At 47.6% G+C, this 18,471-nt stretch overlaps 2 pseudogenes; both read left to right on the top strand.

Annotated features, from left to right (window-relative positions):
• Nucleotides 1-362: 362 nt before the first annotated feature.
• On the top strand, nucleotides 363-1,191 carry LOC146188287 (uncharacterized; annotated as a pseudogene).
• A 3,441-nt stretch (nucleotides 1,192-4,632) lies between these two features.
• LOC146188286 (uncharacterized) lies at nucleotides 4,633-5,898 on the top strand (annotated as a pseudogene).
• Nucleotides 5,899-18,471: the final 12,573 nt, after the last annotated feature.

The raw sequence follows: 18,471 nt of genomic DNA, 5'->3' as shown, positions 1-18,471 counted from the left end.
CTGCTGCTGCTGCTGCTGCTGCTGCTGCTGCTGCTGCTGCTGCTGCTGCTGCTGCTGCTGCTGCTGCTGCTGCTGCTGCTGCTGCTGCTGCTGCTGCTGCTGCTGCTGCTGCTGCTGCTGCTGCTGCTGCTGCTGCTGCTGCTGCTGCTGCTGCTGCTGCTGCTGCTGCTGCTGCTGCTGCTGCTGCTGCTGCTGCTGCTGCTGCTGCTGCTGCTGCTGCTGCTGCTGCTGCTGCTGCTGCTGCTGCTGCTGCTGCTGCTGCTGCTGCTGCTGCTGCTGCTGCTGCTGCTGCTGCTGCTGCTGCTGCTGCTGCTGCTGCTGCTGCTGCTGCTGCTGCTGCTGCTGCTGCTGCTGCTGCTGGTGCTGGTGCTGGTGCTGGTGCTGGTGCTGGTGCTGGTGCTGGTGCTAAACGAGCTGCCAGAGCAGAGGCCCAGCGCCGTCGCCGCCAGAATCCAGAGGTGCGTGCCGCCGAAGCAGAAGCTTACCGTCGCCGCCGTCGAGATGATCCAGGAGTACACGTCGCCGAAGCAGAGACTAAGCGCCGCCGCCGAGAAGACCCTGCCGTTCGCGCCGCCGAAGCGGAAGCGCATCGCCGCCATCGAGAGCAACCAGCAGTAAGCGAGGCTGAAGCAGAAGCTCATCGCCGCCGTCGAGAAGACTCTACCGTTCGCGCGGCCGAGGCCGAGGCTCATCCGCCATCGAGATCAACCAGCAGTAAGCGAGGCTGAAGCAGAAGCTCATCGCTGCCGTCCAGAATACCCTGCCGTTTGCACCGCCGAAGCGGAGGCTCATCGCCGTCGTCGAGAGCAACCAGCAGTAAGCGAGGCTGAAGCAGAAGCTAATCGCCGTCGCCGAGAAGACTCTACCGTTCGCGCGGCCGAGGCCGAGGCCAAACGCAAACAAAGGCTCGCAAAGTCAGGGTGCAACAAATGCTTTCCGGCGACAGATTAGAGACAATCCGTTTGGAAGTGTGTGTTCAGTGTGTGATCGGCTCTGGTTCCAAAATGACGTGAAACCGCTTCCGGATACCTGCCGTGAGAATCTCCAGTGTGCGTTTCCCAACTCGGACTTGTGTCAATTCAGACTGTGTTCTTCATGCATGCAATCTGTGCGGAAAGGTGACATTCCTCATTTTTCGACAACAAACGGTTACAAATATCCCTCGAGGCCAGCGCACCTTCCACAACTTAATGCGGTGAGTGTAAGACTCGTATCTCCGCGAATCCCATTCATGCAAGTGCGACGACTGATGCACGGCGGAGGCCAATATGGCATTAAGGGTCCAGTTGTGAACGTTTGCGTTGACGTGGACGAGATGGTTACATTGTTGCCCCGTGCCATCAAACAAGACCGCGCTCTCAATGTGCATCTGAAGCGGCGTATTCTCGCGAAGACGACGTACTTGGCGGGGGCAGTGAGAAAATGTGATTTGCTGCCGTGGCTCAAGGTGCTTTGCGATAGCACCCTATACAAGCACTACAACATCAAGCGCGACTTTGCCCGTTTGGGTGATATCACTTGAAGTGGACAAGCAGGACGAAATTGAGTCGCTCCCGGAATGCGCGGACCTCAACGATCCCATCCAGGCGGCCACAGCCATGACGTTGGCTCAGCACACCTTGATATGGGATGAAGACAAGTTTCTCGTCATTGCTCCCGGTGAGGGAAAGAAGCCCCTGAGCATCATTTACGACGAACATGCGGAGGAGCTCTCATTCCCACAGATTTACCTCGGTGAACCACGCCGAGTAGACGCCAGTGCCAAACCAACCGTCTTCACGCACGCCATGAGCGAGATCCGCAGGTCTGATCATCGAGGTGCCACCCCACAACACGTACTGTACATGGCCATGAAAGTGTTTGGGCACCGAGTAGCCAGCGACATGTCTGTGGCCTTCCGCAACGTCAGAGCGGTGGAAACCCTAACGAAACAACAGCTACTCGACAAGGACTTCGTTCAGGAAGCGGTAGAACATGACATGGCTTTTATGCATGGCATACCCAATACCGTGCAGTACTGGGCCAGGCGCAAGAAAGACCTCTTTGCCATGATCCGCCAACTGGGTAAGCCTACGGCGTTCCTCACACTGTCTGCCTCGGAATTGCACTGGCCCGAGCTGTTAGTGTTGCTTCAGCGACTTCGTTTACAATCTGATGAGACTGCAGTTGCCGTAGAGGAAATGAACAGCATTTATCGTGCCCAGTCAGTAAATGACGATCCCGTAGTCTGTGCCATCTACTTCGACCGCCTGGTGCGCATCATTCTAAACATACTCCAGAATACCCGGATATCCCCCTTCAGACCATACGTAGTGGTCGACTACTTTAAACTCATCGAATTTCAGCATCGCGGGTCGGCACACGCGCACATTCTTCTCTGCCTTGATAATACCCCCGATGAGGAACTCTCCAAGCACATGCCCCGAACTCTGGAAATGGCCACTACTCTGCTTTCGCTGGACACCACGTACTTGAAGCGGGAGCGCACGCAGGTGCACCAACACACCCACACCTGCTACAAGCGCAACAGCACCAAGTGCCGCTTTAACGTCCCTTTCATGCCCATTGATGAACCCATGGTCGTAGTGCCTTTCCCGAGTGTGGAGAGTGAGGCGCAGAAGAAACACATCGAGATGCTCCAAATCAAGTACCAAGCCATGCACCAGGCTTTGGAAACGACCATCTATGATTCACTACAGCAGTTCTGGGAACATCACGGCATCACGGACAGGGAGCAGTACATTTCGGTTCTCCGAGCAGGTACACCTCGTCCCACCGTCATGCTACCCCGTACCGTGCAGCAAAAGCGGGTTAATTACTTTAACCCATGGGTGGCGCCCGTTCTAGATTCAAACTTGGATCTTCAGATCGTGCTCGACAGGTACGCGTTAGAGTATGTAAATAAGGCCAATCGAGGTATGTCCAATCTGAACCGTGCGGTGCAAGAAATTGTCAAAGGGGGACATGGATTACACGCAGGTACTGAGACACTTGGGCGTGAAGATGCTCAATGCGATCGAGCTCTCAGCACAGGAGGCCGCCTGATGTTTGCTCAAGCAGGACATGTCGCAGGCCAGTCGCAAAATTGTCTTTGTAAACACTGCCTGGCCTGAGGAAAGGACGCGCATCCGGAAGTCTAACGCTCAAGTGGAGGAGGAACGCTTGGACGAATCTAGCACGGACGTTTGGAAAAGGACTATGATCGAGCGCTACGAAGATCGCGCGCCTGAATTGGAAGCCGTCACTCTGGCAGAGTTCGCTACAGACTACAACATCTACACCTGCAAGAAGAGAGTTCACCGAGTGATACTTCGCTACCGCGGTTACTCCATCGACGATACAGTTAACTTCAAGAGAGAACATGTCCTTCTCTTGTTTCCGTTTTGTAAGGAGGTGGACATCTTAGACCAAAATTGGTTCGAGCGGCTATACGAGGAAAACACTGACGTCATTCGGGAGCACAAATCACGCTACCAGAGTGATGTAAATACTGAAGACCTCCGTGCTGTATGTAATTCCCTGATACGACCCAATAACGAGGAACGGGAGATGGCTTCTGAGATTTCCGACGTGACCGTGCACCCGGCAGCCATGGAGAACGACGACTCTGATCTCCTAGACATTGGCGCAGTCGAGTCCAATGCCCCGTTTAAACAATGCCCCGTCGTGTGCACGCGCCGAGACGTCATGAGCAGAGATCGGTACCTGGACACCATGCGGAAGACAAATGATGAGCAGTACGAGATCGTCCGAGAAGTCCTACACCGATTGACAACTCCGGACTCTCCACCACTGCAAATATTCTTCACGGGAGTGGCTGGATGCGGCAAAACATTTGTACTGCGCCTGATCATGGACCTCTACAACAGGTGCTGTAACCCTGCTGGCCCATACAATCTAAACGCATATGTGGCTTGCGCTACAACAGGAAAGGCGGCGGTGGCACTAGGCGGAGTAACTGTGCACGCAGCGTTCAAGCTTAGCCTCAAGACAGACAGCGGACTCAGGGACAACGAGTTGAACACCTCCCGCTATGCTTTCAGGAATGTCAGATGCGTGATTATCGACGAAGTTAGCATGATGTCTGCTGATATACTTCACAGAATCGACTCGCGGCTCCGCTCCATCACCTGCAAATATCTGCAGCCCTTAGGAGGGTTGGACGTCATTCTCTGTGGGGACCTGCGTCAGCTTCCCCCCGTTCGTGCAGCTGAGGTGTTCAAGCGCGTCAAAACAGACGACGTGTTTAACACAGAAATCGCGTTGCACCATCTCGCCTACTTCGCACTCATTAAAGTGGTACGACAAAACAATCTCAGGTTCTCCACGTTGCTTACCAAAATTGGAGATGGTGTCGAATTAGACCCCGAGGAAATCGAACTTATCGAGAGTCGGTTCGTTCCACAGCAGGAAGCAGAAGCTTCTTGCCCCGATGGCATACGCTTGTTCTACTCCAACAAGGAATCTGATTACTACAACACAACAAAGGCCATAGTAGCACAGGATAATGCTGTACCATGCACGGCACAGGATACAATCGTTGGGTGTGGGTCTATGCAAGGGCAAACAGAGGCCATGCGTAAGGTCGAAACGTTACCCAAGGCCGAAATAGGAAATTTGCCAGCAAATATAATGCTCTGCGTTGGCAAGCCTTACATGATCACCCTCAACGTGGATGTTTCCGATGGCCTTGTTAATGGATCGGTGGGAACACTGAAATGCATCGAAAACGACACCCATGGGAAACCGCTACGCATATGGTTGCAGTTCGGGGAGCTTGGCTCCAAACTTGCGATCGGAACCGTAGCGGCCGCAATATTCCACCAGTTACGCAAGCTCAACAGAAACATTCAACCCAACTGGATACCGATTGAAAGGCGTACCGTCACCTGCGTTATCGACAAGAAGACGAAGGTATCGGTAAGAAGATGCCAGCTTCCCGTTGTGCAGGCGAGCGCCATTACTATTCATAAATCCCAGGGTGGCACATATGATGAAGTCGTGTACTCCTACGCCAAGAATCATCCACAGAAGTTGGTATACATGGCCCTGAGTCGCGCTACAGACATCAACGGACTCTACCTGACCAATGCTGACAACGACTTCACATTCTACCACGGAAAAGCCAATCCGGACAGAAAGCTAGCCGATGAATTTCGTCGGTTGCAGTCCCACAAACTTGACACCATTACCGCCAAGTGCCTCGCCATGACTGAACAGCCGCATTACTTATTGATCTCCGCTCTTAACGTACGCTCTCTTGCCGCACATGCCAAGGACGTACACCACGATCACATTCTGCGCCATTCTTCTGTACTGTGCTTTGCTGAAACCTGGATGGATCCCGAAGAGCCTCTCGAAATCATAGATTTCCTATACTGCTGTGGTGCTCGCAGAGACCACAACAGAGCGTCGAGAGTCGCTATCTACTTGCGCACAGGTCTCTCTGCAATACCAGTCGAAATGTTTGGCACGTCGCATAAAGTTGGCGAACTGTGCGCCGCAAAGTTGCCCAACGGCTTGCTGGTAGTAGCTGCCTACTTCGCCCCTACGGCACTCACGAAAGACGTCGTGCACTTCCTGCAACTCGCATTAACCGTCCATCGATTCACACCGATGTTAGTGTTGGGGACTTTAATGTTGACATAAAGACAAACAGGAATTTCTTCACACTTATGCGGGAGAACATCCCGTTCCTCTCGCTCGTAACGCGTCCCATGGCTGTGACAACCTCGCGAGGCACTTCTATAGATCTCGTCTTTGAGAATCAAGCATTGGTGTACCAAGTCGAACATATATCAGTCTATTTCTCCGACCACAAAGCTTCCTTCATGACTGTCAAGAACTGTTAGTGGAGTCTTTGTTAAAGGAATACGTGTGAAAAATAAAAAAATTCTGTGATAGCGCATACATGTGTTGCTCGATTTCTTTGTCTCAATCTATCGAAAAGGCGAAACAGCTTATTTGCTGCGCTCAAATTTCGCATTAGGAAGTACCGTAATCATCAGTAATTTTTTTTTTCTTTTATGGAGCTTACTCGAATGGATTTGAAATCAGAAAACACAGTAGGTAATTAATACAAAATAAATTTATCCATAAATATGTGCTGCCCGTGCAATATGCAAAACAAAGGTTAAACGCTCGCACAATATTTTAGACTGTCCTAATACTCAGTGAACGAAATGTATGCAAGGACTGAAGCGCTTAAAAGGTCAGCTAATGAATTTGAAACATCAAACAAAACTTGAGCATACACGCCAACGATCACCATGTGGTTTAAAGTAGTTTGCCCACGGTGTATTTCAGTTCCGGTGAAAATGATCAGTGAGTAAAATATTTTTGTTTTGACAGTAATGGTTGTGCTTGGGACAGTACTTTGATAGTAGTTGACAGTTATAACAGTAATTTCTGTTGGCGCGGCATCCTAACTTGCTCAGAACATTCTTTTCAAAGAATTTTGTGCTTGTCAAAATTCTCATTTTTGTGTGAACTGTCGGAAAGTGAAACGGTGAGAGGGGAGCGGCGCTGCCCTGTCTGAATAAATGGTGGCGGGGGGGGGGGGGGGGGGGGGGGGGCTGCTGCCCCCCTCTGCCTCCACGGCTCCGGAGTTCCTGCTGGTTGGCGAAGCGCCGGCTCGCTCGGCATCAGCGGATCACGCTGCGTGCATCCCAAGCTGGAATGCAGAGCAAGGTTGACTTGACTCGCTAGCGGTGTCAGCGGCATCAGTCAGTCGCTGCTATCTCTTCGCCGCGCAACGTTCCTAGGGGCCCACGCGCTGCCTTCTGCGACCTCCCGATAACTTAATTTCTCTCTTCATTTCTCCGAACGCGAGGCTTTCTTCATCACAGTCCATCACAGTGGAGTGTTTCTTCAATGAATATCAGTAAAAAATAAAATGTTTTTAATTGTACATACATATCTTGCTCGAAATCTTTTCCTCAATCTATCGAAAAAGTGAAACAGCTGCTGAGCTGCGCTCAAATTCCGCATTAGGAAGTACAGTAATCGTCGGCAATCTTTTTGTATTTAACGGGCTTTATTTAGAGATAAAAAAAAAAAAAAAACATATATGATGCTTTCTTTATCTGAAATAAATAGAATGGGGGTTTCTTAAGGTGCTTTCCAACTTCACAAATCACATTTATTTTCTGAAGTCAATATTTAATCATTGAGAAAAACCTTAATATCTAAATAATAAATCGAAGAACAAAACTTTGAAACTAGTGCGCAAGACGTATGGCAGCTCTATGGAACTGGTTTCCCTGGCCTGCCTCAAATGATTTATTTTAAACCCTTGGCTAAAATTACATTGGACAGCCTGTACATCTGCATGTTCTTTAGTCTTTGCAGCAGCGGTTGTTGATTGAAAATGTTGCCCTCAAGGGTAGGTTAAGGCAGAAGTCCACTGGTGGCAAAGGCTGAGACCAAAAGTGGTTTAGTGCGACTGCAGTACAGGAAGGTCAAACACTAACTAGTAAAACTACAAATTAAAAAGCTATACACAATCATAAGAATAATAAACGTTTTGACACATTGTTTTATAAAGCAATTAGGCTTTCAATAAATGCTTCTTTTCTTTTTTTGTGCATGACTCTTAATGTTTCATCGGCATTGGTGCCACTGCAGGCTTTTTTAGGTGCAGGATGCCACGAACGAGTTCCTAATCGCTGTTGTCCTGCGCTGTCTGCGATGGTGCTCCCGGAAATGGTACAAAGTTAGCTCGCTTGCCTCAATAGTGCGGTTGCAAAGTTATCGTCTTGCATGCAAGTTGCTTCGCTGTCATTACTATGTGGTAGGATGCTTCCTAGTTTTGTAAATGCGTCATCTTCTCTTTCTACGCGTGGCCAGCGCTAAATCCTGTTGAGCGATTATGGCCTGCTTTTCTTCCCTTTCAGAGCGCTTGACGGTTCTAGAACTGAGGTCGGGGCATGCAAACGACTGATGCGCCGTGAATGGACTTTACCGTCGGTGTCGCACTACACTGTTTCCCGCGAAACCTTCGCACGCGAGCTCTCGTCTGAACATTGGTTACATATATGTTGGCCGGTGCTGGCTGTGTTGTAGTTTTTGTTGGTATGCTTGATCCTCGCATTTGTGAAATCGATGTAATAAATCAGGAATACATACGAACCATACTTTTTGGACGCTATATTGCGCTTCACGCGGTTACGCCAGCGCTTTGCAGGTCGTGCTATAACAAGTGCCCTGAGCTTATCTTTTTCCCAGAGGTGCAGGTTCGCTCCCTTTCAGTGCCACCTTCTTTACCAGCTTTTAATAAAAGCCGCCCTTAAAGATACTAGGGTTGGGTTCATTTTGCGGCCAGTAGCTGAGTGCAGGACCTACTGAAAATCTCCCATATGAATTTTGAACATACGATATTATTGGATATGGGGGATATGTGGTATGCTGACATATGGGGAGTACGAGTGATATGTGCAATATGTGCGATATGGGCGATATGGGTGATATGTGCAATATGGGCATTATGGGCGATGGGCGATACAGGCATTTTGTGCAATACGGGCATTATGGGTGATTTGAGCAGGATAGGTGATTTGGAATCCATGGCCATATAATTCATTTTCAGGTGTTCTACATTATACAATAAGAGAATGTTGGTAATAACTGCCATATCGGCATTATTTATTTGTCTTCCAATATACATGATTCAGCGGTGCCAGCGGTGGCGTAGCGGTAGAACATCCGCCTCGCGTGCAAGAGGACCGGGGCTCAAATCCCGGTGCCCCGCAATTCTCCACCGGATGAAAAAAGAAAAAAAAAATCCGTGTGTCGATGGAATTGCATACACAGGTTTGGGGTGCGACCTGATGCCGGTGAACACCTCCGGCAACGCACTCCCTCACCAGAACAGGAGTTGGCCACCCTGGTGCAGTAATCGGCCACAACCTCCTATGATAAGCTCCATAAAACCCCGGCCCTCAGTCACCAGCGGCTGCGGAACAACTGACCACGGCGGCGGTCAGACCTGTGACGCAGCAGGGGGTGCTAAGAAAGCCTGGCTCCGCTGGACAGGCCGCCATTGGAAATTGACCCTGGCAACGTTTAATGCTAGAACCCTAGCTGGTGAAGCTAGTTTAGCAGTGCTGTTAGAGGAACTGGAGGGCATGCAATGGGATGTCATAGGGCTCAGTGAGGTTAGGAGGCCGAATGAGGCATATACTGTCCTGAAGGATGGGCATGTACTGTGTTATCGAGGTTTACCAGAAAGGCGACAACTAGGAGTAGGTTTCCTTGTCAATAAGTATATAGCTGGCAATATAGATGAATTCTATAGTATTAATGAGAGGGTTGCAGGCATCGTAATTAGGCTTAATAAGCGGTATAAACTGAAGGTTGTACAGGCCTATGCACCTACATGTAGTTATGATGACCAGACAGTTGAAAGCTTCAATGAAGATGTAGAATTGGCAATGCGAAAAGTAAAGACGCAGTATACTGTACTAATGGGCGACTTCAATGCCAAGGTAGGGAAAAAACAGGCAGGAGACAAGGCAGTAGGTGACTATGGCATTGGTTCTAGGAATAGTAGGGGGGAGTTACTAGTTGAGTTTGCAGAGCGCAATAACTTACGAATCATGAATACCTTCTTCAGCAAACGGAAGAACCGGAAATGGACATGGAAAAGTCCTAACGGAGAGACTAAAAATGAAATCGACTTCATAATGTGTTCAACCCCCGCCATTGTGCAGGATGTAGAGGTAATCGGGAAAGTGCGATGCAGTGACCACAGGATGGTGAGGTCCAGAATTAGCCTAAATCTGAAGAAGGAACGCAATAGATTAGTAAGAAAGAAACCCATCAACAAATTAGCGGTGAGGGGGAGGGCAGAAGAGTTCAGGATCTCGCTACAGAATAGGTATTCAGCTCTAACTGAGGATGGCGACATTACCCTAGAGGCAAGGAACAATAATTTCAGAGATATCATTACTGAGTGCGCGGTAGAAGTAGGCGGTAGGAAAGTTAGAGAGGATACCGGTAAGCTGTCTAAGGAGACTAAAGATTTGATTAAGAAACGCCAGAGTATGAAAGCTTCCAATCCAACAGACCAGATTGAATTAGCCGAGGTATCAAAGCTAATCAATAAGCGCAAGGTGGCCGATATAAGGAAGTATAACATGGAGAAAATTGAGCATGCTGTAAAGAACGGGGGAAGCCTTAAAGCGGTAAAGAAGAAATTAGGCATAGGCAAAAACCAGATGTATGCGATAAGGGACAATGCGGGCAACGTCATCACTAATATGGACAAGATAGTCAAAGTAGCCGAGGAGTTTTACACAGATCTCTACAGTAGCCAAAGTAGTCAGGACCGTAATGAGATTGGCGGTAGGGAAAAACAGTCAGACGTTCCACCAGTGACGAAGGACGAGGTCAAGAAAGCACTAGAAACTATGAAAAGGGGGAAATCAGCTGGAGAGGATCAGATAACTACAGATTTGCTGAAGGACGGGGGGGATATCGTGCTAGAACAACTGGCCACTCTGTATACGCAGTGCCTGGCGTCATCGACGGTACCGGAACCATGGAAGAATGCAAACATTATCCTCATTCACAAGAAAGGGGACTCTAAGGACCTTAACAATTACAGACCAATCAGCTTACTGTCTGTTACGTATAAGGTATTTACTAAGGTAATCGCTAATAGAATCAGGACAACCTTAGACTGCAATCAAGCAAAGGATCAAGCAGGGTTTCGGAAACGGTACTCTACTATCGACCATATCCATACCATCAATCAGGTGATAGAAAAATGCTCGGAATATAACCAGCCCTTATACATAGCATTCATTGATTACGAAAAAGCATTTGACTCAGTTGAAAGCTCAGCGGTGATGCAGGCATTGCGAAATCAGGGGGTAGACGAGCCGTACGTGAAAGTTCTGGAAGATATATATAGTGGCTGCACAGCAACCATAGTTCTGCATAAAGAAAGTAACAAAATTCCCATAAAGAAAGGTGTTAGGCAAGGAGACACAATCTCCCCAGTACTATTCACAGCTTGTTTAGAGAAAGTATTCAGAGACTTGGAATGGGAGCAGTTAGGGCTAAGGGTGGATGGAGAATACCTCAGTAATCTGCGATTTGCTGATGACATTGCCTTGCTCAGCAACTCGGGAGTTGAACTGCAAATAATGATTGATGACCTAGACAGAAAAAGTAGAAATGTAGGCTTGAGAATCAATATGCAGAAGACTAAGGTAATGTTCAACAGCCTCGGGAAAGAACAGCAGTTTACGTTACGTAGCGAAATACTGGAAGTAGTAGGCGAATATGTGTACTTAGGACAGGTAGTAACCGCAGATCCGGACCATGAAAAGGAAATAACAAGAAGAATAAGATTGGGATGGAGCGCATTTGGCGAGCACTCGCAGATTACGACAAGCAGCTTACCGGTATCGCTTAAGAGGAAAGTATACAACAGTTGCATCTTGCCTGTACTCACCTATGGGGCTGAAACGTGGAGGCTAACCGAGAGAGTTCTGCTTAAGTTGAGGACAACCCAGAGGGCTATGGAACGAAAAATGGTAGGGGTAACGTTAAGAGATAGAAAGCGTGCAGAGTGGGTCAGAGAAATAACTCAAGTTACCGACATTCTAGTGGAAATTAAGGAGAAGAAATGGGCATGGGCAGGACATGTAGTGCGAAGAGAGGATAACCGATGGTCGCTGAGGGTAACAAACTGGATTCCAAGGGAAGGAAAGCGTAGTAGGGGGCGGCAGAAAGTTAGGTGGGCGGATGAGATTAAGAAGTTCGCAGGGGTCAAGTGGATGCAGCTAGCGCAAAACCGGGTTAAGTGGAGAAATATGGGAGAGGCCTTCGCCCTGCAGTGGGTATAATCAGGTTGATGATGATGATGATGATGATGATACATGATTCGATTTTTCATCTGTTCATGTCTTTTAGCATTTCTGCAATATATCTATTCATTTTCTGCATGCGCTTGCTTGGAGGCAGCTGATCACTTGCATTCCTGCTAATATATGCAGCAAATCCATCTGCAAAGCAAACAAATGAGTTGTTGAAATCCGTCAAGAAACACCAAAACAATATGAAGGAATTCTTATTCTCCACAAATGTGAAGGATGTTGTGCTGCTTAAAACAACATGAAAATGACTGGAAAAAAGATAGTTAGGTCAATGTTCAAACACTTACTTGTTACAGCTGCCAAGTTGTGAGGGGTCAGGGCTTTTTTCGGAGGCTGAATGGAGTCCGCGTTCAGAAAGCGGCGACATGGGGCCCCTGTCACACTCCTATTTTTGAGCTCTAACACAGGCAAAGCGCCTTCACTGTTTCTTTGCAAAACAGAGAATCCTTGGGCCGTGTCAGGAGCCACTGCCATCTCTCTACTGGGATGTACACTCCCTTGCCGAGGTGAACCTGCATGGAACAGAGAAAAGCATTACCCTCTGCATTCATGCAAAGATAAATATGTAGCAAAAAAAAGATAAAATCTACACTTTACAGTGCCCTTAAGAAAAAGGCAAGTTTCCTTAATATTTCTTGGGAGGATATTTATCAGTCATGAGGCAGTTGAGCTAACAATTACTATAAATATTTTTCCAAGGTATACATGTTATGACAAACTGATTAGGCCTCTTATTGCTCACCAATTTACCATGTTTTGAAAAACGATGAAAAACAAATGCATCTTCAGTTACAAAAATCACTCCACTGCCACTTTTTGGTGCCTAATAAAAACTTTTGTTCACAGATTGCCTACAAAAAATATGGAGTGCGAAATCACAATTTCACTTTTCATTAGACTAAAAAATTCAAAGGGGTGTTACGTGACACCACATTTAAAGAAAATCGGCTTTGAACCGTTCAGTAAAGCCACAAATATTCTAGAAGAAATGGCAGATCGTAGAAGACACAAACTAGTGCATTTGGAGTATCAAGCGACTCATTATTATCGATATTGTTAAACAAAATAAATAATCCTCTATGCTTTCTCTGGTACGAGCGACTGTAGGCTGATGTTGTATGTGCCATACAATGAGCCGCTTTAGTCCCTACAGTTTGATCACTAGCCAAGTAGTGTTTTAATATATGTTGTATGGTAAATGCGGTGAAATAAGCGGTTATCTCCATGCATATCCGAGCACCTGGCAAAAGCAACAGTAAAAACATGAATGCATAAACTTCCTACAAAGAATAGATAGAAAAACATATTCTTGACCAGTCTTTCCCAGTTCTTAAATGAGATGGCATAGCAACAAACACAAAACAAAATGTAAAAACAGTTAATCTGGGTATTATGGTCTTTTCCCAGCGTATTTCTGTCAGCACAAGTATAAGAGCGGTAAACATGTAATTTCCTTACCTGGTGGTTTACTGTTGCCAGTACAGGTACCTTGTCCCCAGGCACATTCGACACCAACCAGGAAAGGAAAAGCAGTGAAACATGCACCCAACTGAAATCTGAAGTCACACATGTTTATAGACGGGCCACAGTAGGCATGAAAAATGAAAAAAAAAGAAAAGATATCACTCTTGGTATAGATGTTAGCTATGTGTTGTCTGCAGCCACGAAGAAAAGCCACCCTTACAACTCTGATGTGTAAGAAATAGTAAAAGCATGAATGAATATATAAATTTCTTGACAGCTGTTTCCCAGTTTTATAGTGGTACAGGAGCCCGCTAGGTGCGGCGATTTAAGAAATATTCATTAAAATACTTACTTTCCGGTCATTTCTGTTCATAAAGTGGATTGTTTTGGTCGCTCCCAATGCGATAGCTACAATCTCCGCTGGAAATCTCGGCGGCAATTTTTTTATTCAGTATACCTTTAAAGGGACACTGCAGCACTTCTTGCAGCAATCGCAATTTTATAGCTTATAACAGTTTCTCACGACGCGAACTCGACTGTCTAAATAAATTTAAACAGAAACAAGTGTCAATTGTCGTTTTTTTAGTTAAAACATGCGACCGGCACAGCCGGCAACTCGAGACACACCGCGGGCCGCGCCGCCGCCTGCGATTGGTCGAGCTGTCGTGACGTAGTCGTGAGGGCCCGAGACGTTGCCGATATGCATCCTGCGCTGCGCTGCATGTAGATCGCAGCCGTCACAGCTCTCTGCGACGTTACAAAAGCGGTTGCGGTAGGCTAAAGTGACTATCTGGGTCTCGTCGTATGTATACGCACCAGATACTGCCGCGAACGACGCAGCATCGACGGAGCGAATGCCACTCATCAGCGTCTACTGGCATCGAAATGTGGATCTGGCATGTAAAACGGCAATTTGCAAAGCTGCATATGTTTTTATTAGCCGAAATTAGATGCATGTGTGGGAGCAGATTCAGGCGCCCCTAACGCCCTGCCTAGTAGAGAAGGGACGAAACCCGTTGAGGTGTTTGCTTGTTGACTGCCTTGCTGCTTGCGAACCGAGTACTCGGTGTATTCTTGATAGTGGTGTAGAGTGTTTTCGGTTCTCTCGAGAATGGTGAGACCGATGATTCGGGACTGCATGTTCCAGCCCCATATTTTGAACCTAGCAAAAATCAGCGTCTTCCAGCGTCTTCCAGTGCGAAACCAGTAAATGTTTCGCGCTTGTTTCGCACTGGATCTGCTGGGTATGCTGGAGGTCTGCGATATTCACTGAAGCAGTGGCGGGAAGACACTTGTTGCCCTGGTACGATGGGAGAAAAACGCTGGGATTAGCTTTTTGACGCTGGGTGTGTCACTGGCATCCGCGAAGCGCTGCATGTGTTCTGGGGCCGCACTGGTTCCGGTTAGCATCCCTCAGGGGCCAACCTGGCAACAGCGTACTCGCAATCGACCATCGGGGCGCATATGGAAAATATGGTTCAAGTAGGCGCTTTCTGCTGCGAAATTGTGGCGCACCTGTAAGAAAACAAAAGCAGTATATTGTTGCCAGTTTTCATGTTTCGGTAGGTCGTTTCGAGCGCTTCGTAAGAGACTCCAATCGCCGCGCCTCTGATATCTCATGACACACTAATGATGTCGTGCAACCAATACTGGAATTGAATAATGTGTGCTACCATGCATATCAAACTTCACAGCTGATCTTGATGGCACTCTGACATAATGTTTACAGCCAAAATGTTCAATGCAGGCTCCAAACAGGGCCTACGCATTACAGAGAGTAGCGTACAGCGCGGCCCAGTATAAACAGCAGAAAGAAAAAAAATAAAGCAAGGTAGAGAGTAGTTTACCGAGCGATGGGCCATGACAGAAAAAAACATACAGTGCTTGTAATGCTTGATATTTTGCGTGTTTCTGAAGCTTCTGACCTCTTGTTATGCGTATAAATTATCCGAGCCCTCGGCCATCGCATCAGTTTCAGAAATGTTTACATATAATGGAAATCTATTTACCAGCAAAATAATGTCCTCGCTGCTGCGCTTGCCGGTATTGAAGCTTGGTCACACTTTTTTCCTTGGAGGTTTGGGCTACAGCTACTTGTTCAGCGAGAATTACGGCCACAGTAGCAGAGCACCACCGAAGAGCCGGCGCTGTTACATTTACCAGCGATTCCAAAGGCAACATGTTAAAATGATTCCTGCGCACAAAATAGTGCGCATAGGCATCCAGAACATTAGTTACAAGTCGTGAGAGAAGGCAGCAAGCTGCAATGGTCAAGAAATTGTAATTGTTAGAGCGGCAGCAATAGCCTGTACACTTCGAAACATGAGGTCCCAATCCTATGAATATGATCATGTCATAACATGCAAAAATGTTTCAAATGTTCCCAGTCCTCACTTCACACATCAACCTTGCCTGTCAAAACCTGGCTCCTTGCAAAAGAGACTTTTGTGCCATGGTCAGTAGACTGTCGCCTGTGTCAGCAGCTAGAAACTATAGATCATTGCTTTGTATATTGCCGTGATACAGTGGTTTTTTGGACGTTCTTCAACGGACTCTCAAGAAGGACATTTATATTACGGCCTATACTATAAACTTTTTTTTGCCAACAAAAGAAGCTTCTGAGGCGCCATGTGACCTTTTCGTGCTCATGGGACAAAGCATGAGGAAGAGGGAAGAGCTGCATGAACGATCGCCACTCAGAGCCACCACATTCATCGAAGTCCCCGCAAGGGCACCTTGTGTAAACTAGGTGTTGGTGCTTGGTGCCACCACGGACCCTGAGCCCCCATACCGAAGCTGTAATCCGTACCGTGGCGATAGGTTGAGAGGTGAAGGGAAGAAACCTTGAACGGTGGCGGTCGAGGCCATGGTCAAGCCTCGGCCGATGGGCTCCTCGCCTGTCCACCAGGCGAGGGGCTCCGGGATCTTCCTCTGCGTATAAGGGTGAACCAGAGACGACATATATTAGGACCCCTTAAAACAATCCATACTGCATGGAAAAACTACCTTTAAAAAAACCTGATCGACCCCCGAAAAGGAGTCGCACCGAAGTGACGCAAAAAATCAGTACACCAACTGAGAACTTTCCGAAATTTCTTGTCTTGCACTCTGTAACCGAATCTCAACCAGTAAATGAACTGTCAGTCTTTCTGATTGCCAATTCTCTGAAGGCCATCATTGGGGCAAACTACAAAGCGAAAAAACTAGGATCTGGTGACCTGCTAATAGAGGTATCAGACAAAAGTCAATCTGACAACCTTCTCATAACAAAAACGTTTGCTCACCTTGACGTTCAGGTATCACCCCACCGCAGTCTTAACAGCTGCCAGGGAGTTGTCTCTGAGCGAGACCTCCTAAACGAAACAGAATCAGATCTCCTTAAGGGCCTACAGCACCAAGGTGTAACAGCAGTACGAAGAATAACAATCAGGCGAAAGAACGAAGAAATAAAAACGAAACATATTGTTCTCACTTTCAACCAGAGCACACTTCCTGAATTTGTCAATGTGGAATTTATCCGATGCAAAGTTAGCCCGTACATACCAAGCCCCCGCAGGTGCTTCAAGTGTCAGCGGTACGGGCATGGTAGCCAGACATGTCGAGGACGCCTTACCTGTGCAAAATGCAGCGCGCATGATCATGCAACCGATAAATGCAGTGCAACTGACTACAAATGTGTGAACTGTGAGGGCACCCACCCTGCATACTCACGGTCCTGTGCAGCCTTTCAGGCCGAAAAAGAAGTAATCAATATACAGATAACTGAGAAGATAACATACGGAGAGGCCCGAAAAAAGCACAGAATGCTTTCCTCAGCTCCCTATGCTAACGCAGCCCGCAGAGGGGCCAGGCCGCGTCTAGTAACGGTGGGCACGCAGTGCAATGCTGCTGACGTGCTCCCACCACGGCTCCTCACTAAGCAGCCACCGGCTGCACCAATCTTTGCAATCCCGGAGGTCACTTTCCCCCAGACGTCCGGGACACCAAAGACATCTGAGAGGGACTTTGTTCCTCTTGAAAAACCTCCTGCCTCCATGCCTTCACCAGAGGCGATGGAGGTGAGCACGGACTCCGCAGCGTCAGCGGCGCCTAGGGAGTCCGCCAATGAGAGGCGGGGCCTGCTGGACCGTCTCAAATCAAAAAAACATACACCAGTTAAGCCCCCTGATAAGGGCGGCGAGTCCTAACCCTACTCTATATTCCTTCCACACCTACCAAAATGACTACCGAGAGTATCATTTATTGGAACTGTCGAGGACTCCTAAAAAATCTAGATGACGTATATGAAATCCTCGCCGAACACCAACCAAACATAGTTTGTCTGCAAGAAACGCATCTGAAACCAACAGACACAAGTTTTCTCAAACAGTATCGTATATTCAGGAAAGATAGGCAAGGCAGTACTCACCCTTCCGGTGGCGTTGCCATTATAACACAAAAGTCAATCGCTTGTCGAAACATCTCGATTAACACAGACTTAGAGGCTGCGGCAATACAAGCCTTAATATTCGGTAAAATAACAACGGTATGTTCGCTGTATATTCCGCCAGATCATAGGCTATGCAACAAAAATTTTGAAAAGCTGATTGACCAACTCCCAGAACCATGGCTGCTGGTCGGAGACTTTAATGCCCACCACCCATTATGGGGATGTACAAGAACGGACTTCCGAGGTGCACTAATTGAAAAGTTCTTGTTGTCCTCAGGATCATGTTTACTCAACTCAAAACAGCCAACATACTACAGCTCAGCTCATAATACGTACACAGCCATTGACTTAGCCATTGGCTCTCCGATGCTCTTGACAGCTACAGAGTGGGTTGTTATTGACAATCTATATGGAAGCGACCATTTTCCCATCTCTGTGAAGTACACAGGCAAAAAAAATGTAAATGCATCTAGTCCCAGGAAATTTAAAGAATATGTGGCCAACTGGGAGATGTTCAGGGAACACTCAGCTCTGCCCTGTTCATCAGTTACTGGCTTAGGTGTTGACGAATCTCAACTCTTGATCACGCTGCACATTATAGATGCTGCAGAAAAACACATTCCACAAACATCAAGTAAGCCACGAAACAAACGAAGGCCGTGGTGGAATGCAGAATGTAAAACTGCCCGTGAA

The sequence above is a fragment of the Amblyomma maculatum genome, chromosome 5, assembly GCF_055883805.1.
Source record: "Amblyomma maculatum isolate TAMU_Amacu chromosome 5, ASM5588380v1, whole genome shotgun sequence".
In the NCBI taxonomy this organism is placed as follows: Eukaryota; Metazoa; Arthropoda; class Arachnida; order Ixodida; family Ixodidae; genus Amblyomma; species Amblyomma maculatum.
This window is presented reverse-complemented; position numbering and strand designations above follow the sequence as displayed.